Source organism: Rhipicephalus sanguineus, chromosome 7, assembly GCF_013339695.2.
Source record: "Rhipicephalus sanguineus isolate Rsan-2018 chromosome 7, BIME_Rsan_1.4, whole genome shotgun sequence".
NCBI classification, from domain to species: Eukaryota; Metazoa; Arthropoda; class Arachnida; order Ixodida; family Ixodidae; genus Rhipicephalus; species Rhipicephalus sanguineus.
The window spans coordinates 114,695,745-114,721,214 of record NC_051182.1 but is presented as its reverse complement, the minus strand read 5'-3'; the positions used below and the strand labels follow the sequence as shown (position 1 = coordinate 114,721,214).

Genomic DNA, 25,470 nt, shown 5'->3' with positions numbered 1-25,470 from the left:
ACGTGGAAGATAACTGTTAAGGCATTTGATTTCATCTTTATGCAAGTTAATCGACGGTTGGCTCACGCACGCGCTACCACTATTCTCGATATGCCATGCTTCAATCATCAGGCGCGTTTTTTTTTTTCATTTCTATGACGGTACAACACTGCGCATTCATCGAATTTTGGCGTGCACTTACAATCTCGACAATGTAAAGATAGATTAGAAGGTGAGCCTCCTGTTAGCGATCTCTTATGTTCCAACAATCTCTGGTTAATGCATCGGCCCGTTTGTCCTACGTAGAAGCGACCGCAGCTGAAAGGGACCTTATACACCACACTCGTACGGCAATCATTGAATTTGTTGGTGTGTTTTACGAAACAAATATCGGTCCGCTTCTTGTCTTTTACTCGCTCATTCTTCCTCTGCACAGCGGCACAAATCTTACCTAGCTTATTGGCAGCCGTGAAAACAACATTAACGCCCTATCTACTTCCTACTTTCTTTAGCCTGTGAGACACGCAATGAATGTACGGTATACCTACGACACGTTTCTTCCTATCGCTTTCTGCAACCATGCTCGGACTTAACACAATAGACTTCTTTAAACGTTCAGCGACCGTGGCCACTGCATCACGAGGATACCCTACATCTAGAAGACGTGTAACCTGTGCGTTAAAGCTATCACTCTCGAGAGAATAGCTTGTAATGTCAAGGAGGCTAAATCACTTACTTTAGAATTGTTTTTTCAGCCAAAACACATAAGAACGAGATCCCATTTCGAGCAATCGTTTCAGAGCAAGGCATCTGGCAAGTCGCTGTATCTAGTTATTTGCAGAACTGCTTAACCTCTAAGTTTTTCAGACACTTTTCGTATGCGTAATTCTCAGGCTCTAGTTCAGTTCCTCTCAGAGGAGAACCCCGGCTGTTGTAAAGCTTTTAGTATGGATATTGAAGACCTGTATTATTCTTTGCCGCATGAGGACTTGTTAAATTGTGTCAATGAACGTATTAACGAACAAGCGCATCAGACGGTTTTCACCGATAAATGTGGTGTTTCTACCTTGGTTTTCCTTGCTGCAGGAAATTGAGGTCAGTAAATGATTTATTTTTCATAAAGCAGCCACCCCTAGTGAAATAATTCCCCGTTCCTTTCAAATAACAGATCTCAGCCATGCGGACATTTAAAATAACAATGCTGCTGGTGACTTTGTTGGCCACCTGCGAAGTCTCACATATAATGGCGTGTAAGTCGTTTGTTGCATTACAGTGTTGATTAAAAATTTCGAATTACCTAGTGATGCGATATAATTAGGGTATGTATAAGTTTGTTGTGCGACATAAAGCACTTTTGTAAAAAGAAAGTGTTCGCACACTAAATTCGTATTGACGCCAAACAAGGTAGTCGTCAATGTAACGGCGTCCTGAGGCAAAATAACTGAAGCCTCTTTCATAGCATCCTGAGTAAGGGTAATTAAATTCACATGTAATCTATGCGTTCAATATTTACATTAAAACATATCAAAAGCAATGATTTGTCATAAAATAGGAAGCCGACCGCTGCGTATCTTATTATTGCGGCAAAGTAATGACTCCGAGTAGCTGCACTGGTGAGCAAGTCTGAAAAAAAAATACAGAAAATCGGCCTACGAAGCGTGAAGTTATTCAAGCAAAGATTTTTTTATAACTTACAGATTTTCGTGGCGGCGTCGAACACAAAAAACCCGGCGCTGTTAAGCGTACAGAAATGCGCCCCTTGAAGGACACATGCGTATTTCTTTGCGCCATTTCGTAATACTAATTCATTCTCTCTATATCATGGGCTTGTCGGCGCTCTGCGGTTTTCGATACACAAAGCGGACTTTTTATTGAAGTCACTTGTCATTTAACTTTGCAAGATTTTGCCGTTGCCTAAAAATGAATTCATCACCGTCGTATTTGCCTCTAGCTTCTGAAGTGTTGCGCAGCTAAGCACGCGGAGGAAGGTGCATGTAGGAAGAATACAGAAGGGAGCATCGCGCATAACGAAAGAAAGAAAGAAGGAAGGAAGGAAAGGAAGAAAGAACGAAGAAGGAAAGAAAGAAAGAAAGAAAGAAAGGAAGAAAGAAAGAAAGAAAGACGAAAGAAAAGAAAGAAAGAAAGAAGAAAGAAGAAAGAAGAACAGAAAGAAAGAACGAAAGAAGGAAGGAAGGAAGGAAGGAAGGAAGGAAAAGTGGCACGTCAGGCACGCACACGCCAAACTTCGATTGCCCCCATTTTTCCTATAGCGCAAGGGCTCCCGTGTTTTTTTTTTAATTGATCTGTTTTGACTTGGTTTGTGCGGTGAATGGTATTTCTGACAAGATTAATAGCAAACCAGTACGAGAGACCACGGGACAAACTTGTAGCCCAAGTCGGTCGCGGATTGCACGAATGCCATGTAACGATTCAAATGTCGTCGCGTAATAATTTTGCAATATGTTGCCCCAGGAGCCCAGAGTTGCCAGGTCAAAAAAGGCAAAAAATAGCCAATAATTTAGAAAAACTAGCCAAAAAGTAGCCAACTTGAGCCAAGGGCAATAAATCTAGCCAGAAATAGCCACGCATATGTGAAAACAACTGCGACGTTTTTATTTAAATGAGCCTTTTGGCAGAAATGTCAATAAGTACACCAAAAACCCTTCATAGTAATCACTGCTGAGATTAAAGCATAATTTTTTTTTCACTTTAGCGATCATTTCGTGCAGGTTTACGAAGTTTCTTGTGCTACTGCAAAAATGACACTCGCTTCAAGCGTATTGGGCAAGTTTTCTTAAAAGGGCTAGAAGTACCAGCCTTGGTAGAACGATAAAAAATAGTGCTGCATGAGTGTGCTCAAAATCGAAATTGCTGTTACTGAAGCATAGATTGTAGTCACACTCGCAATCGTTTCCCGCGTGATGACGAAGTCAGTGTAGTTAACATTTGCGAGTTTCAGTCCATACATATTTCCAAGAAATAGCACAGGCAATTCAACGTATCTCCGATTTTCAATGCAGATGACTGCAGAGCTTCCCGGATACGGAGCGCTTTTGATTATCCTGTTCACTTCCAATAACAGTTTGAATTCGCCTTCAAAAATAGGTTGTTTGCAAAATGAGGTCCCATGGAACAGTGCAGCAGTTTTCTCTCGAGTCTCAGCCACGTGGTCAATAGACTCCTTTTTTTGTGTGTGTAATGCAAGCGCCAAATTCAATTTTGGGAGCTTTAAAGACGCAACGGGTCCCCGTGTTTACCGCATATTTGAAATCCAGCTTCTGCGACGCCACAAGGTATTGATAATTCGGGTCAAATCGAAGGAACAAGTAGTAGAAGATAGCCAAGTAGCCAGGTCGTTTTTTTCTGGCGCCACCGGCCTAAAAAGGTAGCCAAATTGGCGCATAGTAGCCAGAGTTGGCAGCCCTGCAGGAGGTTTATATGCAGAAAGAGGTACCGGATCACAATACATATTTAGGAGCTAAAAGCAACCAACCCTAGAAAAAAAAGACATCGACCAGAGTGTAATTTTTAAAAGCCAATTTGGGACGAAATACTTTGGAGAATCAAGATGTTAATTACATTGATAGTGTAATAATGGGCACGGTGTTACGTTTTTACTCGTTGGAATACGTTAACTGCCTTAATTATTCAAATATAGCTCGATTTTTTGTGGTAATGCTACCCATACATAGATATCGATTAAGGTGTGTATTTGGGCCGGTTGGTACATGTTCAAAGATGCGAGAAACAGCGCGAAACACGGGCCAGTGAAGAGACAGCGCTTGGTCCGTCTCATTCACTGTCCCGTGTTTCGCTCTGCTTTCTCGTATCTTAGCTATCGATCTATATTCCTGATCAAAGAAAGTGGACTATTACTCGGGCGAAAAATATTAGCAAAATTAACTAGCTAAAGGGGTTACGCTGTCACTCCCGGCAATTTTCAGTTTAGCGTCCGCCATTGTCGTACATTGCATATGTATATTTCTAGTAAATTGACTACGCACAAAAAGGAACGTGAAAAAGCATTAGGAACAGTAACAGAGATCACCGTGTGTGCTGCCGACTACAGTTAAGACTGAGCCACCGTAGCTGCAGTCTCCGGCGCACGAAACCAAAACGGAAAAAACTGTGCGGATGAAAACGGCGCCATCTACAGAACCATATTCGCTGTATGGTGTTCCATTGTCACCAACACTTGGTGGCGCTATAAAACTAAACACACGCAGCACACTTGCACGACGACTTTCAAACACAGAAACGCGCGGATCATGCGATCACACCATAGGAAGCATAAAAGTGCCTACGGTGATGATGAGGCCTTCCCAACACGGCAACACTGGACAACAGGCACAGCTCTCGAAGGCCGCAGATTCGAAATTGCGGCAAAGATGTTGACGACTGGAGAATCTGCTGGCTGTGTGATGTGGTACAGCCAGTTTTACTTCTTTCGCTAACAAAAAGATCGCCCTCTATCAAGTACATACGTTGCTTTCGTTTAGGACACCGTATTCTTCACCTCCGCAAGAACTTAGTGATATATTTGCAGGATAGCCAATAAATTCAGTCAGGACACGAGGTTAGCATAAGGTGCAAACAGGAACAGTAAAGCAAGTCATGAAACACAAAATGAACTTTAAATTGTTTCCAAAATGGCTCATTTGTAATTTATATGATACACATTAAACCCAAACGGAATACTGCCCTCATCTTATAATTGGCAAGAATTACTTCATCAGCAGGATGCGTACATAATATCATTCACCAAAGCAAGAATTCTCGTTTAACTACACTTTCTACGCTACATCTGTTCATGAGATACAGCTCAGCCGGCTGAATGCTAAGAATTCTCTGGTAAACACCACAGCCAACTGAGAAGTTGCTAGAACGAAGCGCTCTCTACGAAAGTGTTTCTACCGTTCCTTATGCGGGGTACCACACGTCAACTTCAGTACTTGATGATCTTGTGCACGAGGCCGCAAAAAATGTATCTTTTTAGCAGAGGAACTGAGCCCTCATTCTGCGTTTTCTCAATGTAAATAAAAATATATTTTACCTGTCAATTTATATAACTAGAAAACTTAGCCTTTGTCTGATGAATAAACTCATGGGAAATAAGCTATTCTATACAAATTCAGACGATACGCCCGCTTGCAGATACAACATAATGTTCTGCATTTGGTCTGACACTAGACAGATGAATTTTCTTCAGCGTAAACGTAAAACAGCCACGTCGACAATGTACCAAATAGACCACTTTTTCTTCGTCTATGCTCAAATTCCTTGTTTTGTGTTTTTTTGCGCGCCTAGGTCTGCAGCTCTCCCTCTCACTGATGGTTCTACTACCGTTTCCCAGTCGCCAAGCGCTGTGTGGCCAAGAAGATGCATTTTTCCTTAACCTATTTAACTCATTCATACTTTCCCGTACTTCCAATGTGTTTCCACGTTCCAGTATTGGTGCATTTTTTATTTATTCAGCTTGTCCAGAAAACGAAGAACCGGGTTTCTGCGATGGTGGTGACTATTTCCCCCAACTATATTGTGGTGCCGTTTACATAACAGTAGAGAAGTGGACTTGTCACCGCAAAAATAAGGAAAGGTGCGTGTGCATTCCTAATCTCTACAGAAGATCGGACGGCCAATGTGTCCCCAAGCATGAATGTGGTAAGCACAGTATTTTTACTAGAGAATTCACACACTTGAAGAGCCGTGATATTGTCACTTCCATGTTCATATGGAGCATTGAAATATCTCGAGGTGGTAGGCTTCCGGCGGAATATGCATAACTAACAGAAAACTTCGTTTTCAGGGTTCTACAAAGCCGCCCATTGGGATAGCGGCAGTGAACAGAGCATCCTTTCGGGCTTTGTAGGTCTCACTCTTGTTGATTTTGCCGCATTATTGACTAAGGTGATGTCATGTTTTAGACATGCCAGATAAGGACGATTAGTCGTCTTACATCATCAGAAAATGTAGTTTTGTGTTGACAAGCTGCCCTTTATAGCGTTTTTAATATCGCTTCAACGCGATCTGGAAGATATTTGCCTGAGGTTGTAGTGTACGCGTATCGCGCAGGAATACAATCACTAGCGTGGGTTCGGACTTAGCGAGCCACAGGGCCGCGTTTCCCGTCTCCTCGCGTGAACTAGCGCACCGCTGAACACGTGCTTTCGGGTGACAAAAGCGGCGAGCGAGCGCGGCGCGGCAAGTACACACTACTGCTCTCGAAATCCGCAACACTTTATTGCCTGCGACAACACCACACAAAAACCGTACCACGCCCGCTCCCAAAGGAGGCGGGAAAAGCAAAGAGGCTTAACCACGCCACGGGCGGAAATACAGAACAACTGGTGCCGCTAGCACGTCTCCGTGGCCAATGGCTCATAGCGACACGCCGGTAAGGGAAAAGGTCCCTCGCGACTATGCTGCGTACCATCACGATCAGCGAGCAAGGACATAATGAAAGAACGGTAAATGTTAAACATTCACAAATACCGGTGAAGGCCGCGCACGTCTTTGGGCACGGGGAAATCAAGGATTGCTCGAAGTTTCTCCCGATGCGGCTTAATGGAGCCTTCGCCCAGCGTAAACCCAAGTAACTGAATACGAGTCTGCGCTAATTGGGCTTTCGCAGGATTTAAGGTCATCCCGGCAGCCTTCACCGTCTCGAGCACATCGGCAATATGGGCCACGTGCTCTTCGAAGTTCGGTGAGTAAATCGCGATGTCATCGAGGTAGCACATGCAGTATGATCACTTTGCTTCCCCGAGGACGCGGTCCATGAGCATCTGAAAAGTCGCAGGACTATTGCAAAGACGAAAGGGCATACGAGTGAACTCAAACAACCCTCTGTGGGAATTGAGCGCAGTTTCGCACTCGTCACGTTAATCTATCTGACCTGTAGGTAACCTTTTGAGGCGTCAAGCGTAGTATAGCACCTAGCACTGCCCAGGTTTCCTACGATAAAGCTAATCGTAGAGAGCGGATAGGCATCCTTACGAGTCACTCCGTACAGACGGCGAAAGTCAACGCACAGGCGATGACTGTGATCTTTCTTAGGCACCAACACAATTGGAGACGCCCAGGAGCTACATGAACGGCGAATAATGCCTGCCGATAGCATGTCTTCTAGCAAGCCGTCAATAATCTGCCTTTTGGCGCGACTGACGGGCCTGAGGTTACACTTCAAAGGAAGCCTGTCGCCAGTTTCGATCGAGTGGCCCACCAAATCGGTACAGCCCTGTTGATCGGTGAACAGCTCATCGTACTGGCGTAACAGCGCCGACAGACAAGCCTTCTCACAGGCGATCAAAGGATATGGTGCCTCTTCGTGTCGTGTCGGCCGATCCAAATGGGGGTTTCAAGCTGACGAGCGCATATCGCAGGGATTAGACCTCGAAGTTTGCGCGCGACGCGGTTCGTGCCGTGCCTCTCGTTCGCAAAGGGGACTGTGAGGGGGCGAATACGTTGAGCAGGAGCTTGGCCCCGAACTGTTCGCGCGGCACGTTTCCGACGCTTCTGCGGCAAATACAGCAGTAGGCGCCGGCGCGCTGATGAGCGGCTCCAGTTGGAAAAATTTCCCGTCACGATAGCCGCCATTCGCAATGTCGACAACCATCCCAGTCAGGGGAAAATCCCGACCAAGAATCACAGTAACGCTGAGCCCTGGGAGATGAACAAAGCGAGCGAGTCTCGTTCGCTCTCCCCATATGACAGTCAACTTTGCGGCGCCAGCCGTTTGGGCCAGGGCTGTTGCAAGAGTGAATGTCGTACGGCAGTCCCGCAAGCGCCCCGAGTGCCTCTGCAAGTGGGACAACACCTGTTCGCCGAAAAACGAAGCGCTTGAACCCGCGTCCAGCAATTTCAAAAATTCACGGCCGGTAATAGTGACCGAAATAAACGGCTCATGTGCACCAGCAAGAACACTTGCCCTTTACGCAGAGGGGAGAAGCAAAGGTTCGGTCGCTCGTGCCTTCACGAACGACCCGCATGCCCGTTTCTCTGCCTCACAGGAGGCGTAGATACGGTGCAATCTCTTGCTATGTGCCTCGTTCACGGCAGCGGAAAGAGCGCACTCCATCACGGTCCTTTTCCCGAGACGGAGCAGCCTCGAGATGTTGTGGTCGACTCACTACGTTATCAAGCAATACGTTTCGACAAGCGTCACCGCCCACATTGCGTTGGTTCGGATAGCGTCCCTTCGCGTGGGTGTCAGGTGGTGCAGCACAGGCTGCCTTCCTTGCGTGCCTGTAGGGATCAAGAGCACAAGCGCTCAACTACCACGCGCAACACCTGGCAGCCGCAAAGGGAGCGCCATGAGGCTGTTCTCGTTAGATAAGCATGGCCCTCCCCACGCACAGCGCGGCTCAAGGGCCTCGCTAGCTGGTGGTGGTGGGCGATAGGCGCACGCGGCGAAATGTACCCTTGAATGCGCTTTGCCTCAGCAGCCAATTCCTCCAAATCTCGGAAGAGACCGCTGCGCAGGTACGCCGAAAAGGTCGGGTGTGCCTGCCTGATCACCCGTTCGACGCGTTCCGCGCTCGTGGCTCTGGGCTCAGCGATAGAGAAAGGGTCGTCCATCGCGCGTACGTACTCCTGATGTGACTCTCAGGAGCTTGCGTACGGAGCTCGAGCTCTCGCAGCGTCCTACTCTCGTAGTCAGTGGGTATAAATTCGTGCAGGAAGGCTGCGTGGAACTCCTCGAGGGTTGCTGCTCGGTATCCGGAAAGCCGATATCACCTTGCCGCTGAGTCAGTCAGTGCAGCTGGGACGACGCGTTCGAGCACCTCCTGATCGTACAAACCCATTGCTCTCTGATAACGAGCCAGGGAGTCAAGATAATCTCTGGCACTGAGCAGATCACCGTATCCGCTGTAGGTTGACACAAGCATCATGGCAGCGGGGTGAGCGCGTTTCAGAAAGGCCGAAAGCATTTGTACTGCTCCCGAAAGCGCTTGGGTCATTTGGGTGGCGCTTTGCAGCAACGGTTGAGTCGCACCCGCTTCAAAGGAAGCCATCAGAGCGTTATCGGAGCGGTCGAGCGAAGGTGAATGGTCTCCCAGATCGATCACGGGAGCGGTTTCAAAAGAACTACCACGCTGAGTACCATTCCCAGAGCTAAAGAGGCGCCGTGTGGGATTTGCCGGCTGTCGTGCATAGTTGCCGCTAGGGGTGGCTACTGTCGACAATACAGGCGCCTGCTCAGCGATAACAGGGTCCGATCGCTCGAGGGAGGGCAAACTCCGTTCGCGTTGGCCTTTGATAAGTGTGGTTCGGCGTAGTATAACCACGCGCGAACACCCTGCACCGCTCTTCGGCCAAGCGTCAGGAAGAGACAACGTAAGGTAAGCGATTTCCGTCCGAGCGAACCCCAAGAACAAAAGAGCCGACGGACGAGAAGAAAAACACGTGCTTACCCTACGAGTTTTACAGAGAGTGTCTCTTCCCACCGCGCGCGCGGCGCCACCGTCGAGATCCGGCTCCTGGTGAGGGAGGTTCACGTCAACCCCGCTCGCCCAGCACCGTAGGACCGCAGAATAGGCAAGAGTCGTGGTCTGACATGCGGATTGCAGAAATAGGCGAAAACCCGTGCAATGACGACGGGCAAGCCTCAATCCCCACAACGTCCTGAACGCTGAAACTTCGCGCAGGAGAGCACTGTGAAAGTCAAACAAAGAAAAACCCAAACAAACCACACATCTCCTCAAAATATCTCACGAAGATTCCGGTGGGATATATTAGACCTCCCAGGAAGAAGTCTACAGAGGGAAAAAAAAGACTTCCCTGGACAGTTTTAGCAACAGGCACCTTCCAAGAAAAATGGTTTTCCCAGGGACCTCCCCATCAGGTTTTCGCGTTATGTATTCGGCAACTGTTCGCAATGACGACGCAGTTTTTTCGTTTTCGCATTGATACCTCTATATGCACATGTGAGCCAAATTTCATGCATATACATCCAGGGGGATAGCCATGGGTCGGAGTGGCACAGCGGTGAATATCATTCACCGATGCACCACTCCCACCTCAGACCACACTTCTGCAATCAAATATATAAAATTTGGCTCCCATGTACATTTACGCATCCAAATACTACGCAGAAAAATGCCGGTTCATTGCATAGATGCATATTTGTGAAATCTGCGCTAAGCAAGAAAATTTGCTTCGAAAATTGATGGCAGACATTGTGAAAAAATATTTCAATAAAATGTCCAGGCGCTTGATTGGTTAACATAAATAATTATGAAAATGCAGGAAATAATAATTTTGCAGTACATCTTGTACAATGTGACTCAAAGTGAAAAATCTGTGTGGCAGTGCTTGGCTTCTTGCCCTGCATTTTTTGAATATCTGGAAGATAGCAGAACCAAACGAAAGATAACGAATTAGAGCATTTGCCTGATTCCTAGCACTATGTGTTGCCTTTTGCGCGCACACTGCCCGAAAAACTCATTAGCCGCTGGCCGCGTACAAAACGAAACGTGCAAGAACATGAGTACAACATACGGTATGTAATTTCAGCCTGTGTTCAGTAAAAAATAATGTTCGTAGATGGAACTTTTTCTGCACAAGACACCTCACCCAATAGTGTGGCACAGACTAATTTAAATGAAGGTATAAATGGAGAGACAAAAGGAACGCGACCGTCGTTGCATGTACAGCGGTTGTCGGGTTCATTCTCTTTAGCACTTCGTCCTTCTCAGTGCTCTGCTTAACTCACATGGTACGATGGTACGATGTTACTCACATGGTACGACGATAGATCGAAAAACGAATTCAAGCTGATCTGGTGTCCGGGACACACAGGCCTGGAGGGAAACGAGAGTGCAGACGCTCTTGCTAGAGGGCACACGAACCAAGCAGGGCCTCGACCACACTTTAAATCCCCTCAAACACTTTAGGAGGATACTAACGAAGAGGACAACGACCCATCCAGAATGTGCCCTCGCGAAATTCTTGGTTACCAGCGAGGCACTCGACAAAAATACAGCGCCCCCCACAAATCATTAAAAGGGCAGGACGCGATTGACCTCCGTAGGATTCAAACGGGGGTATTTCCCAACCTACAGATTGAACAAAATTTTCCCAACGCTGTATGGGCACACCTGTCCATGGTGTGGCGGTTCGCCATCTCTATATCATATTTCGTGAGATGCCTAAACCGACCACCAAATTTAGATGCCTCTTTAGACGAGTACAATCTATCTAATACTTCCGAGCAACGGGAGGCGCAGCTTGCCAGCTCTGACATGGAGGTAGCGCTTGCGCTCCTGGGTCACGTCAGGCAGCAGTAGCCAGTGGAGCCCTGGACTTGGGGCCCCATCCATGGAGCTCATGACCCCTTATATCAACCTTTATGAATAAAAAAAAAGAAGTGTTAATTTTAAGGGCTCGTTTTTTTGTTTTCTTATACACAATACTAATGAGCACTAACAGACAACAATGCCAAGGAAAGTATGGGGGATTTTTTTAGTAGTAAATGTAAGGTAAGTTTGAAGAAAGAATAGTAGACGAAACGATAGCTTGCCGCGGGCAGGGACCAAACCTGCGACCTTCGAATAACGCGTTCGATGCTCTACCAACTGAGCTACCGCGACGGCCATCCCCCCGCCCCCTTTATGGGTATACAGGGTGTTTCAGCTAAAAAGCACCAAGTATTAAAAAACTAAACATAGGTGGTACGCATCTCCAATTAGTGCATTATTGTTCTAAGCCATATAGAGCACGTCAGAATATTTTTTTCCAATCCGCCAAGCTCGGTAATTAACAAAGATTGCTTAATGAACTTTTCGAATAGTAACTATAGAGAAAAAGTTTTCAAGACAAAAGTTGTAGCGCTTGTTCAGAAACATCGAATTTTTCAATCTGTGTTAAGATAACTCCCCTGCTTAATTATTTTCCGGCCTTTCTTTAAAGCGCGCGAATTTTAAAAAATAGCACGTGACTGCCGCCTAACGCGCGGCGCTTTTAGTGCCCTCAAATGTAAGTTGAACGAATTATCAAAGGCTGCTCCGCGCGCGAAGGTCGATTGAGCATGCTGGCGGTGACTGCGATGGACGCTAAATGACGATAGAGGCGTACCACCTAAACAAACAAACAAAAAAAAAGAAAATTAAAGAAAGATCTACGAAAGAGCGGCCGTCACGTGTGAGTGCGTATTTTATCTCGGTCCTTCATCACGCTGTCACCCTCGCCCCTTCCAATGTGTTTCTTCATTGGGGCGAAAACAAAAGAAAAAAAAGGCCTTCGCTGCATCAAATGCTGCCTACAGTCTCATGTAGCATTTGCTCCGTGGCTGCCGCTGTTTCTTTGAAGAAATTTTTTTTTGTAGTTGTTGAAACGGTGTGCTCATTTCGTCGCTTAACGTCCATCGCAGTCACCGATAACCTGTTCCATCGATCTTCGAGCGCGAAGCAGCCTTTGATAATTCGTTCAACTTACATTTGAGGGCACTAAAAGCGCCGCGCGTTTCGCGGCAGTCACGTGGTATTTTTTTAAATTCGCGCGCTTTAACGAAAGGCCGAAAAAAAAAAATTAAGCAGGGGAGTTATCTTAACACAGGTTGAAAAATTCGATGTTTCTGAAGAGGCGCTATAACTTTTGTGTTGAAAAGTTTTCTCTAGAGTTACTCTTTGAAAAGTTCATTAAGCAATATTTGTTAATTGCCAAGCTTGGCGGATTGAAAAAAAAATATTCTGACGTGCTCTATATGGCTGAGAACAATATTGCGCTAATTGGAGACGCGTAGCGCCCATGCTTAATTTTTTACTACTTGGTGCTTTTTAGCTGAAACACCCTGTATATGTACATTTTAAACGTGGGAGCGTTTAAGGCTAAGCAGGCGTGGATGAACAAACAGCTGATCTCAATATTAAGGAGAAAGTGTGCCTGATTGTCCTCGGCGTGGGATGACACACCGCAAGAGCCGATCCAGCGTTTATTCATTGTTGTCAGGATGCTGTCAGGACTGTGGGCAATTAGCGAGAGCGAGTTCGCATTGAAGAGAGTGATCGCGTCTGCATGAGAGCTGTCATGTTGGTTCGCTATCACAAATGAGGGCTGTTACCGATACAATAATTAAAGGCTAATGACATGGGTGAGAATCGTGACTAACGTGCCAATCGTGATTGATGTGACGTTGCTGGTTCCAAACAAAGGCATTGTCCTAACCTTCTCCAACTATTTTGCACTTAGCGACGGAACGATGCTCTATTGTCAAAGCACGTAGTTTGCTTACACGTCGTTGCCCCCACTCTGCAGCAACGAGCTTGCCAGACAGAATATAATCATATTCAAGTGGATGTAATAAAAGGCACGGAAGTCTGCCGATACCGAGCAAGATGCAACACGATATAAAATGCAGCTGCCGTTAGGGTGGACCGGAGGGCATCAACTCAAATATCTCGTTTTTGTCTTTCTTTTCAAGGATTTTGCGCGTTTCATTACTTTTTCAGTAGAGACACCATCAGCCAGACATTAATTTTTTAACCGATAAGGCTTCATATTGTAGTAAGCGTGCTTTCTTTATTAGCGCAAACATAGAGAAGTTAGCGGTGCAGCAGCTTCTTTTTTATAGCTGATACGTATATAGTTAAAACGAGCATCGTTGTAAGCGGGGTTCACTGTATATAGCGGACTATTCAGCTGCTACTGCCACGTAAGTACCACAGTTTACATTAAAGGAGCACTGACACAAAATTTCGAAGGCGAGATGATGAGTAAAATAGATGTGTGTGGAGCCGTACACAACGTCTACGAAATATCAAGGGCCAATATAGCCTAGAACATATTTAAACTCAATTTTAAAGTGCATGCCGCGCGACTGAGCGAGATGCGAGCGCTTCGTGACGCCGACATCAACGCGGCGGATGTGTAAACAAACCTACGTCACGAGTTTGTGTTGGCTGGTGGCTGGTTGTGCCCTTGCGCTTGTGCCGTGCTACCTGCCATTTCTTCCTCCGTGCCTGCGGCTTTGCGTGTGCTAGTTGTGTTCTCTTCCGCTGTTCTCTCGTCGTGCCCGTTGGCAGATGTTATGGCCCACTCACGCTAGCGGCAAGCCTGCCGCAACGGCACGGTGCCGCAGAACGTCGGCCGTCGCCGCACGCGCGAGAGCTGTCCAACTTGCACGGCAAGCTTCGCCGGCGAGGCATTCGCGCCTCCGAAAAACATGGCAGCACTGCCAAAAGCGGCTGTCGTCCACTTCGAATCTATCAAGTGGCCGCCGTGCGCTCTGTAACGTGTAAGTTCCGAACTGATGCTTCCATTTGCTTTAGATTCATGTCCTTAAGCTTCGACAGCAATGTATTCGTCCCGATTCGGCGCCGTTTCTGAGAGCCATAGTCAAATAATCGATGCTGTTAGCTTAGCGAGCCGAGTTGGGCGCTTCCAAATGCTCGGATGAGATAGATTACGCGTTTGTTAGTTGTTTCTAATCCTCCATAGCTGGCGCCACTTGACCTGGTTCGGCACCCACGGCACCCACGCTCGCGCACCGCCTACGTCACAATTTTGCGTGTTCACGTGACCAGCTGTGTTTTTCCGTCCACCGGAGGATGCTGCCTAGCTCGGTGCTCTTTGAAACCGAAACTGCGACTGGGCGCTCTAAAAACGACTCTAAATAAATAACCGTCGCGCACTCGCGCAAACGAGGTTTGCAGCCGTGATAAGTGTATCATAAGCTATCTATTGCAACAAAAAAAAAAAAACAAGGTGCAAATTTTTTGTGTCAGTGCTCCTTTAAACTTCGTATCCATAAACAAACCCACCACTCTTACTGCTGGCTTTTAGGGTTGGGCAAGTGTAGTAATATGCATATATAGTACGTGAATATTTTCACAGTATTATGTATACATAGTTTCAGAGTGTTATGTATACATAGTACGTGAATATTTCAATAATGCCACTGCGAAGACGGTCTGATGATATTTTTCTTAAAATTTGTATGGCATGTTGCTGCTTTTACATGAGCTATCCTAATTACAGCTACAACTGAAATATATTTACTTACACGTATATTACAGGAAACACGGGAAAACCTGATGAACCCATTCAGCCACCCACAAAAGAGCCTACAGACTCTAAATATGAAATACCTGATATCCTAAAGCTATCACCTGAAGATATCCGCACTGTTTTGGGGGTAATGTACTTTCACCTTGAGGCTTGCTTATATGTTGCATTTAGGGGTGTGCGAATATTCGAAAGTTTCGAATATTCGTCGAATATTACATTCGAAATGTTCGTATTCGATTCGAAAATCGTGTATTCGAATAGTTTGGAATATTCGATAACTTCGAATATTCGAAAAATTCGAATATGCGATTCGATTATCATGCATCAAATAACTCGTCTTCCACATTTCTGCTGCGTTCGTATAGCTAAAACGTTGCCGAGAGGAGCGATAAACATCGTAAGTACACGGAGGCGCGATATCTGCCTCCGACGAACGCTCCAATACGTATGATTTATTACTGGTGCATCTCCGACGTGCAGCGCTGTTGGCGATCATGTAACCATACATTTTCAATATTATGCGGCCGTAACGTGCCGCACGACCACTCCTTCACTATGTGGGACCACTTCTCAAGAAAGACAGTGACCCATGTGACTGGTGGCGGACGGTCACTTCTCCAACTTGCATGAGAACAGACTCCGGAAACACGTCACAGAGCAAGAGTGACGAGAATACATCTCTGAGACCCATGCTAATATACAAAGACGTACCAAGTCACAGTCGACAGACCGGCAGTGGACAACCACTTAGCACACCTGTGAGAGGCCCGACGGGGCCTTGTTAAACGGTGGAAACGCCAATGCTTCACCGTAAACTGAAGCAGCGAATCGCCCAGCTAACCGATGAAGCCAACGCCTACGCTTCAGAGCTACACAAAACAATTGGCGAACATTCTGAGACTGATTAGGAGACACCTCAGAAACCAAAAAACATGGGCCATCTTGCGTGCGATGATAGATCGTGCTAGCAGGAGAACCGAAACGACAAATACATTTTCAAATCTAACCACTGAGTATAACGCGATCGCAGACAAATTCACGAGGAGCTTCCAAAAAACTTTATCGGCAGTGCCAGGTCCTCGACGGCGGAAATATAGCTAGGCGACAATACATGGGGTCCCCTAAACCAAACCTAGACGCTCCAATCACGGTGGAGGAGCTATATTCAGCCGCTCAGACCTTCCAAAGAAACACTGCCCCAGGACGTGATGATGTCCCCAACGCTATGATCAGGAATCTAGACAGAGGAACATTACAAGATCTCACTGACTACTTAGCCAAATTTAGACACCAGAAGGAGACTTACGCGCCTCGTGGAAAAAGGCCAATATATTCCTCATACCCAAACGCATTAGTCCTATTTCATTGAATTTTTGTATGTCGAAGTTGTTCAAAAAGGTGATACTGCAGCGACTTAAAATACATGTTGAAAAACAAAAAAAAACGAAAGGAAGAGGAAGATGGAAGCTTGCTATGAAAAAATCTGTAAACAGTGGGTGGGTGCTCGAACTGACGTTTCGAACAAGTGGACTTGTCTTCTTCAAGGCTGAAACTGAAGTTTTGGCTACCACTGGATGAAGCACTTTGCCAGTGCGCAACGCTGCGTTATTTGCTGCCACGAATGCTAGGAGAGCGTGTTTTCACTTATGACGCACTGAGGATAACATAAAATAATTGCTCTTTTAAGTACACAGTTTTATCGGCTACTCAAGTGCCTTCTCGGGGAACTTCTCCATCAATAAACGGAAGTCCATACTTACGTGGGAAGCAGCGCACGAGGACAAAGCGCAAAAGGAAGACACGAAACGACAGGACAACCGATGTGCATTTTATGCCTTGTCTCCGTGCGCTGCTTTCTACGTAAATATGAACTGTCACTAACTCGCACAACGTTGAACTTCACGCATATATGAAACGTTTCATGTTGGCCGGAAAACGTATTCACAGTCGCAGCAGACACCACTTGCATTACCGGCACGAAAGGCTACCTAGTGGAGGCAAATACAAAATATAGCACAATATTTGACGCCTTATGTCTGATAAAGTACAAAAGCACTGCGACGTACTCAGTGCGCAGCAAAGCTGCGCAAGATATGTATCGATACGACCCAGAATATCAGCGTAGGTACCAGAGCCTGAATGCGGAAAAAAATAAACCTCCAGCCTTCTAAGATTTGATTACATATCAAACAGCCCCAAATTGTTTGTATTGACCTAGAGTCTCCGACTGCGGCATGCATAGTCATCTAATGAATAAGTATAGGCTGCAGGATTTCTTGAAAATGATTTGCATGCTCTACAACCAGCGTTCCCTTCTAGTTTGACCTACTACACGTGTGTTGGTGAGTGCTATGGCGAGCACACTAGTCACTATACGTGTCTACCAGACACGAATACTTTCTGATGTCTAAATAACTACAAGCTTATTCCCAAAGAAACAACTTCACTAAACAAACGGATACACGTCGAGCTTCCAAGCTGCCTTCTGAGCATTGCCTATGTACTGATAGTATGGGCCGAAACTTATGATTGCATGTATCAAGGTTACAAAAAGCATTCACATCATATCCATATCCACAAATGTTGCTTGTCCTTGGGCTGCGCACAGAATATCATGTAGCACAGGATTACCAATGGTATTTTATTTGTCTAACACACTGATGGGATATACCTGTAAAAAGCCGCGCACAATGTACCACCAGCCGCGATAGGTATAAATAGAAGGACTGTGACAGTTCACATCCCAGTGCATTTAATAGAGCAACTATAACCAGCCTTCAGAGTTGGAATACACGTCACGAACAGCCGAATCACAGTTGATTTATTTACCACATTGATGCCTCCGCGCCATCTAACTTTGATATTTAGAAAGCGCTTCAGCGCAATATACTCTATCGATGCCCATTTAATTGTCAAGAGTGAGTGAGCGGAACCGTGTAATGGCGCTCAGTCACAGGACTAGGCGATAAAAGTCTAAGATGCTTATTTCAGCGTTCGAAGGACCCTCGTGCCTCTGTACCAACCCAAGCACACACAGTCGCAGTTTTTCACCTCGGCTTCTGCAGTGTTATTCGAGTTTCGACTGCTAGGACGCCAATATATTTCTACTAATGTAAGAATATTGCGCATACCGATGTCACATGCCCTAGGAAACATTGCGGCTGCGGCAAGAGCATTTTATCTATGTATTTTGCGACCCTGCGCGCCGTACCATCCTGCATGAAATGGCATGACTGAAGTAATCATACCAGGTTTGAAGCAGTTCATTTCAATGTACGCAACCTTTCAAGGCGGATGGAAGTGCTGCTTGGATTCAGCTGTTGCTCGTCACACTCGGTCACCACACTGCAAGCATCGGCTGTAGCCAGTATTTTGCGGCATTCGGAAAGGCACCAGTGCTTCCAGCTGATCGCTTTGTATTGCCGACCGCCTGCAATTGTACGAACAGCGAAAAACTTCACAAGCAACCGGCGATACCGCAAAGATATGACGAGTAACTTCGACCGCAGCCACAGCACGTGCATAGCCTAAATAGAGCTGAGCGATCTGATACTCGTCAGAAAAGGCCTACCGGCGCGAATCAAATGTATATGGAATTGTATGGCGTGGTCCTGACTACATTGTAACAAGGCGTTCTCAAGAGGGTTGGTGTCGTCAACGATGATGGTGTGCAAGAGTTGGCGGCCACGGCAAACATCTTTATGTATCATCCCAGGAGGGATGAGTCTTCAAAGAGAAGGAGTGTACGTGGATGTATGAAGAAGATTGAGAAAGTCTGAGGGAAAACGAGGAAGATGAGGGTGTTCAGAATAAGGAACGCTGCTGACATCACATCCTAGCCGAACTGTTTATCATTGCATCTACGTTCACTTCAAATGAACTAAATTGTAATTGTCATTGGTGAAGGGCATGAGGTACGTGACAGACGACAAAGAAGATGCCACAATAGGATCGGAAGGAAAAGGTTTTGAAGGTGTTCAATGAAGTGGAAAAATCAAAAAGTAATGAAGGTGTTCAATGAAGCGGAAAAATCAAAGGCAGTTCCACCCCAAATGATGGCTGTACGAACGGCGGAGCAGTGATTCGCCGATGTTTCTCTTGTGTTCTATTCGCTTGACTGTGTGATATTTTGCGCTCTTTCAGGTCTTTTGTCGTGATTATCTTATTGTTTTGCGATTATCTACTTTCGTTTCTATGATCTTTTTATACTGTTTTTCTACTGTTTGCTGCTCCGAACGTTTCACCCCAGGTTCACTGTTCTGTAGATATTTGCCTAACTACGGACATGGGTGTTTCGCTGTCGCTTCGCTGGACCGGACAGGAGAGTTAGCTGTTCGGCGACGCTTCCATTTATGGGCAAGCCAGCGCTGACAGACAAACGTGCAGTATGCTCGGCGTATTTGTATAAAACTAGGGACCTGCGTGTCAGCAACGCGAGACATGAGACAATGGCATGACTTTCCTTTAAACTGGTCCGTAATTAAAATACGGGATGGTGTGCGACACACGTTCTCGTGCCCAAATGGGAGGGAGACAGCTGGTGGCACGCGGCCCGAGTTGTGTTCGGGAACTCGAAAACGAGGAGCTGGCATGCTATGCGTGACTCCGGCTGAAGAAGGTTGGTTCTCACGCACCGGACTGGCGACGGGCGCAGCGGGTGTTCGGGTCCGGATGTCTTGATGCTGGCATTGTGAGGCGTCGCCGTCAACCTCGATGACGTTCGGGCGAGGGTCCTCCGATGTGCCGCAGCCACTCGCGGTAGTTCCGTACACCCGAGCGGCAGCCCCCCTTCTGAGGGCTGGGAGCGTTACGCAAAGTAATCCCTGGTGGACTACGTCAGCTATTCACAACCTACACCTACCATCGTTAAGCGTAAGTGTACGGGCCTATCACCCTGTCGGCAACGACGACTACGAAATGAGGAGACCAAACAAATACAAGGAAACACGAGCTCCCACAAGGACGACGACATCTTCATCGGCGTCCATACGAGCAGTTCTGGACATAACGCGATCGAGGACAGGACTCGAGGGAACCAACTCGACGAACGCGTAAGGCCGTTCTCCTGTACCCGCAACGGCGATACTACAATGTACTCTAACGGCGAAGTCATTGTAAATGCTGCCAGACTGTGATTAAGTTGTAGGCTAAAGTTAGTGACTTACAGTAGTTGTTTTCTGAATTTTGAGTGTTGTAGATTTTATTTGAATTCTTGCATTCTGTGCTGCCTTGAGTTATCTCATTTCATCTCCCAGACGCAAGCCCCCGAGGTCTGTGACAGTCATCAATGCACGTAAAGACCATCGGCGAAATTTCAGTAATGTGTCATACAGGCATCCATTCCTTTCTTCTCTCTTTAATGTGGAAACATTGCCGTTAGTTAAAATGAATGAGCATCTCTTTTGTCAGAATAAAGAAAGACGAGCTCCCCTATCTTTCCTCAAACAGCTAGCTAAGGTACCATGAGCTACTATACTATAGCCTGCATTCCCGTGGCATTTCCTATAGTGATCGGCTAAATAAATCTAAACAAAGCTGAACAAGCCTAGCCTCAGCTTCTCCTGTGGCAGTGACACGGCATGCTGGTGACACGCAATTACCATATAGATAATTATTAAAACAATAATTGTTGGGGTTTTACGTACCGAAACCAGAATACGATTAGGTGACATAGATTTGTTGATGCCCATTCAAGGCAGTTCAGGCAGTTATGACGAATTTATATTGCAATTAATGCGTTTTGGTCTCTTCACAGTTCATTCAAAATCGAAAAACAATATATCTCATAATGACTATAAACAATGACTTGCCCTATACTTTCAAAGGATACCACATTTGTCTGAGGTCCGCATATATATCTAGCCGGGGCTATGGGGCCTTACGCACTTTAAGCAGTCACAAAGATGTGCAGCTGATGTAAGTATAAATTCATTTGGCATTTAATCCACGGGGTGTCATATCTGCTAAAATTCACGGTAATATAATAATAATATATGGGGTTTAACGTCCCAAAACCACGATATGAATATGAGGGACGTCGTAGTGGAGGGCTCCGGAAATTTCGATCACCTGGGGTTGTTTAACGTGCGCATAATCTAAGTACACGGGCCTCAAGGATTTTCGCTTCCTTCGAAATGTAGCCGCCGCGGCCGGGATTTGATCCCGCGACCTTCGGGTCAGCATTCGAGCGCCATAACCACTAGAACATCGTGGCGGGGCTCGAGATTCACCTTGTATTTATGTTTCGTAGAACTGTTTTTGTTTAGCTATTTTTATTTCAATCTACACTCCGTGTGCTGGACAGCGTGCATTAAACCGTCGCTAGCATCTGGAAACGAAAATAAGATAGGCACTTGAGAGGAAGTTTGAAAAAATTAACAGAATAATATCCGGGGTTTAACGTCCTACAACCAAGATATGGTTATGGGAGACGCCATAGTGAAGGGCTCCGGTAATTTCGACCACCTGGGGTTCTTTAACGTGCACCTAAATCTAAATACACGGGCCTCAAACATTTTCGGCTCCATCGAAAATGCAGCCGCCGCGGCCGGGATTTGATCCCGCGACCATCGGGTCAGCAGTCGAGCGCGATAACCACTAGACCACCGTGGCGGGGCAAGTTAGAAAAATTAACTATCTGCTTGCATATACATAGCTTAAACAAAAATGACAAGCCGACGCACTTTTAATCATTCCAAATAGGTATTTAAATGTGAGCTTTGCGTAATTCAGTAAATTAAAAACTGGTGTCACAAACTGTCCTTTTCAATTAACACCTTAGTTGCCATGGTGACTTACGTTAAGGTAAACCAGTCCTTCCCCGAATATCAAATATCCTTCCCAACGTTTGACGGATTACACTTTAAAGCAATAAAAAATTTAGGTGCCCTTAACGTTCCATTTATTCTCGTAAATAGCGCTAGCCTCCAGCGCTGGGTGAACTTTTACCAGCGAAGCAGTTCGTGGTCGAGCCTTTCATGCCCGCAATCTATAGTACCGCTTGTGGGCGTCATAAACGGGTACGCGCCACAAACAATGGGTAAATCCCACTACTCACCACTGGTGCACTAAAACGAAGGCAACAGTTAGCCAAAGAAAGGGTTATGTGCCACAGAAATCTGTGTGGCCTATCACAAAGCTACCATCATCATTAGCGCGCATGTGCCACAGAAATTGGATAAATGCCACTATCCTCAATTTTCACTAAAAAAGAAAAAGACAACAGTTAGCCCCACAAATCAAACTAGACAATTAGAAGAATTATTAACTAGATTACGATGCCGAGTGTCCCCATTGAATCTGTGTGCACACAGGGCTGGTCTGGCGATATCTCCCCTCTATCACTTTTGTTCAGAAATCGAATCAATTGAGCATTATTTTTTATCGTGTCGCCGCTATATATTACAAAGAAAAAGACTTCTTGAAACTCCATGTGCTAAGCTGGGGATAATCTTAACAATAGACGCTATTCTCACCTTCGGTGCTTCGGATTTGGGCGTCAGCCACAGGAATATTTTTGATGCTGTAAGTGCCTTCGTTCATGAAACAAAACGAATGTGTTTTTAAGTTCTTAATTGCAAACCTGTTCCGATAGTAGCAATGAATCAATAAGAAATAAAATAATCAATAAAAAGAAGACGTTCGGTACCACATTATTTCATTATTCCAATTTCTAGTTAGGATGAGAAGTCTGGGCTGAATGTAGAAATAACTATTGCACTAGTTCTTTTTTATGATTGCTTGTCTTTTGTGTTAACTCAGTAGTTATAACTGTAAATCTTCATACCTACAAATCTTGGCCAATCCCCCAGTGTGGGTATGAGCCATGTGTAGAGGCACATCATCATCATCAAATGGCGTGCGCTTTGCCACAGTCACACCACTGTCACGTGACTCTGTGTTTATAAAAGGTGGCGGCTATACTACCACCTCAAAACTTAACAAAGAGCGTTTAATGAAGAGCAGTGATAGAACATATCTGAAAGATTTGCAAAGCATAGAAATGCGTTAGCCTGATGAAGGGAACGCCACCAGCTTGGCTGTTTCATCGGTGTCCCCGAAGCGGAGCTGGTTGAATTTTTTGTTCACTCGGTTAAACTTGGCAGTAAAAGAAGACTCTTTTGTAGTGGGTATGTGCCGTTTTTATAGCGCAATACCATAGAGCAGGGATCTTTGCGACGCCTGGCATAGCAGATCTCAACCAAGCCCTTCCCTCTGCATAACCTCCGATCAACGGATAGCAGGAAACACGTAAAAAGTAACCTATGGTTCAGAACTGCTCCACCAGGTGTTCACAATAAAACCGTTTGGTTTTCCAGTGTACTCATTCACATAATTTTTATTATTATCCTGGTAGTTGATTTATCCTTATCTTGGCTAAAGTGCTCCGACAGCATATGTATCCTATAGAACTCTTTAGTTAAGCGATTACCAGCTCTTCATATGTGTTTTCTTAGTCTACCCTGTGTAGTCGTGGTCGTCGTAGTAGTAGTATTAGTAGTAGTAGCCGTCACGCAGGTTAGGTGACAATGGCAGGGAGTCAATAAAGAAATAAATAAAACAAAATAATGGTGGTGATCATGCTCGAAATGATGATGACTTTCGGTACAAAATATTGGAAAAGCAATTCGCACATTCAGAACATGCATTAATTAGAGACTTCAAATAATTATAATTTAACAATAAAACTTTCTGGTACGTCAAATACTACATATTAATAATGAAGGACACCCACCAGGACAGAAATGCTGGCGTGATATTGTCGTTTTTGTTAAGAAAGGGCTCAGCTTGAATTTCCGTCTAAGCGCATGAGCGAAGGATGCATCCAGTTTCTCAACCTGTGTCTCATGTGTGTTCGAAATACGCCCCAAGGCCTGGTAAACCACTGTTAAATTATACCTCGGGCCACACTAAGCTGGTAAAAAATATATTGGCCTCATGTATTCGCTCGGCGCTCAGTAAATCCTGTCCTCACATGATGTGCGACATCCTCAACCCGCAGACATCGAAACTTAGGTTGGCTGGCTTTCCAGAGGAAAGGCTTTTCTTCGCTGCGAAAAAGCTGGCACGGGACATCATGAAGGCCCATATCAATGCTCTGTCAGATACGTGCGTCGTTCAGGCCTAGATTGCCTTACTTGACAAAGAGCTGGATTATCTGAGCGTATGACGATAGTTATCGTTTTGCTGTTTCTTGTAGCTGTTTTTTTTTTTGTAACTTCTTTCTAACCGGACCCTCATGTGCACGTGGTATGCAGCTCTGTATTAAGCATGGTTATGCGTACTAAATATTTGTGTTGGCAGCCAGCGCTCGTCCCGTGTTGTCCATTCCTTTTGTCTATAGTTTTTTCGCGCTGTGTATTACTATGAAAAGATACCAACTAGCCCAGCTTACCACTGTTTTGTTTTGTGTACCGTCTGTCTTGCCCTCTGCTTTGTCCATGAACCACGACCATGAACCCACTCACCCAGCAAAGCATTCTATTAGGTACGCTTTGAGTATACAAGAGTGATTGACCATATACATTTAATTAGGGTTCTCTTCAACCAAGTCAGAGTTTCGCCGTAAGGTCGAACCCATCAGTGCGAGAGCAACAGATTGGAACGTCATACGAAGAAAGGCTGGCAGCTCACTCCTTTAGTAAACACGGCCACTGGAGGAGCGATGTGACCTTCGTGCGGTACAATCGCTTCAACACAAACTTTGTGATGAAAGCACAATACGTACGAAGTTATAAGCCATCTGGTGATTTCCATGCCCTCTAAGTCAAAGTACAGGCTCGGAGGCGCGCAGCGCAACTCCGGCGAAACACCGGAAGAGAGAGGCACTTCAAAGTGTACCCTTAAGCCATCTGCGCCATCTCGTGGATTCTACTCAACAAGCTCCCGCAACGCTGAAGCACCTCAGATTTCACAAAGGTAAATTGTTCGTGTAAATAGTTTGCCGTCAGCATGCTGAAAGATGTATTCTATGTGGCAGAGTAGTTTAACGCGTCGCGCCGCTGAGCGAGGGGTAGCAAGTTTGGATCCCCGGCCCAGCGCTTCGGTAACATCCTGCCAACTATATTTCTTCGTGAGTTATATATATATATATATATATATATATATATGTTAGCGATTATCATTGTGAGAAATATACAAGGTTGACAAACTCCGTTACAGAGGCTCCCGAATTACCGTGAAAACCAAGTAAGTATAATTCAACCATTTCCTCTTCTACTGGGATATACCTTACTGGAATACTTTCTTCGTTAAAAATAATGTCAAGAAGAAACAACGCACTTCAACACTTACGCAGCTTCGATGTCATACTTTACAAATGGTTTGTAATTTTTCTTCACTTAATAAATGACTCCACAGAAAATCGCATAAAATACTAAGTATGAGAAGATATTCAATTTACATACGAAGTTCAAAATTTGCTGGTTTCCTATTGTTTGTTGTGATGAAGTTGGGCGTTCTGAGGCCTAAAATTACTTCGGGAAA

The 25,470-nt window shown here is 45.5% G+C and overlaps 1 long non-coding RNA gene across 1 annotated transcript; it reads left to right on the top strand.

Annotated features, from left to right (window-relative positions):
• Positions 1-25,208, top strand: LOC119399771 (uncharacterized). The gene is made up of 5 exons (XR_007416920.1): positions 1-1,229; positions 5,455-5,640; positions 14,994-15,112; positions 20,741-20,901; positions 25,147-25,208. It is a non-coding gene; the product is annotated as an uncharacterized LOC119399771 (long non-coding RNA).
• The last annotated feature ends 262 nt before the right edge of the window (positions 25,209-25,470 follow it).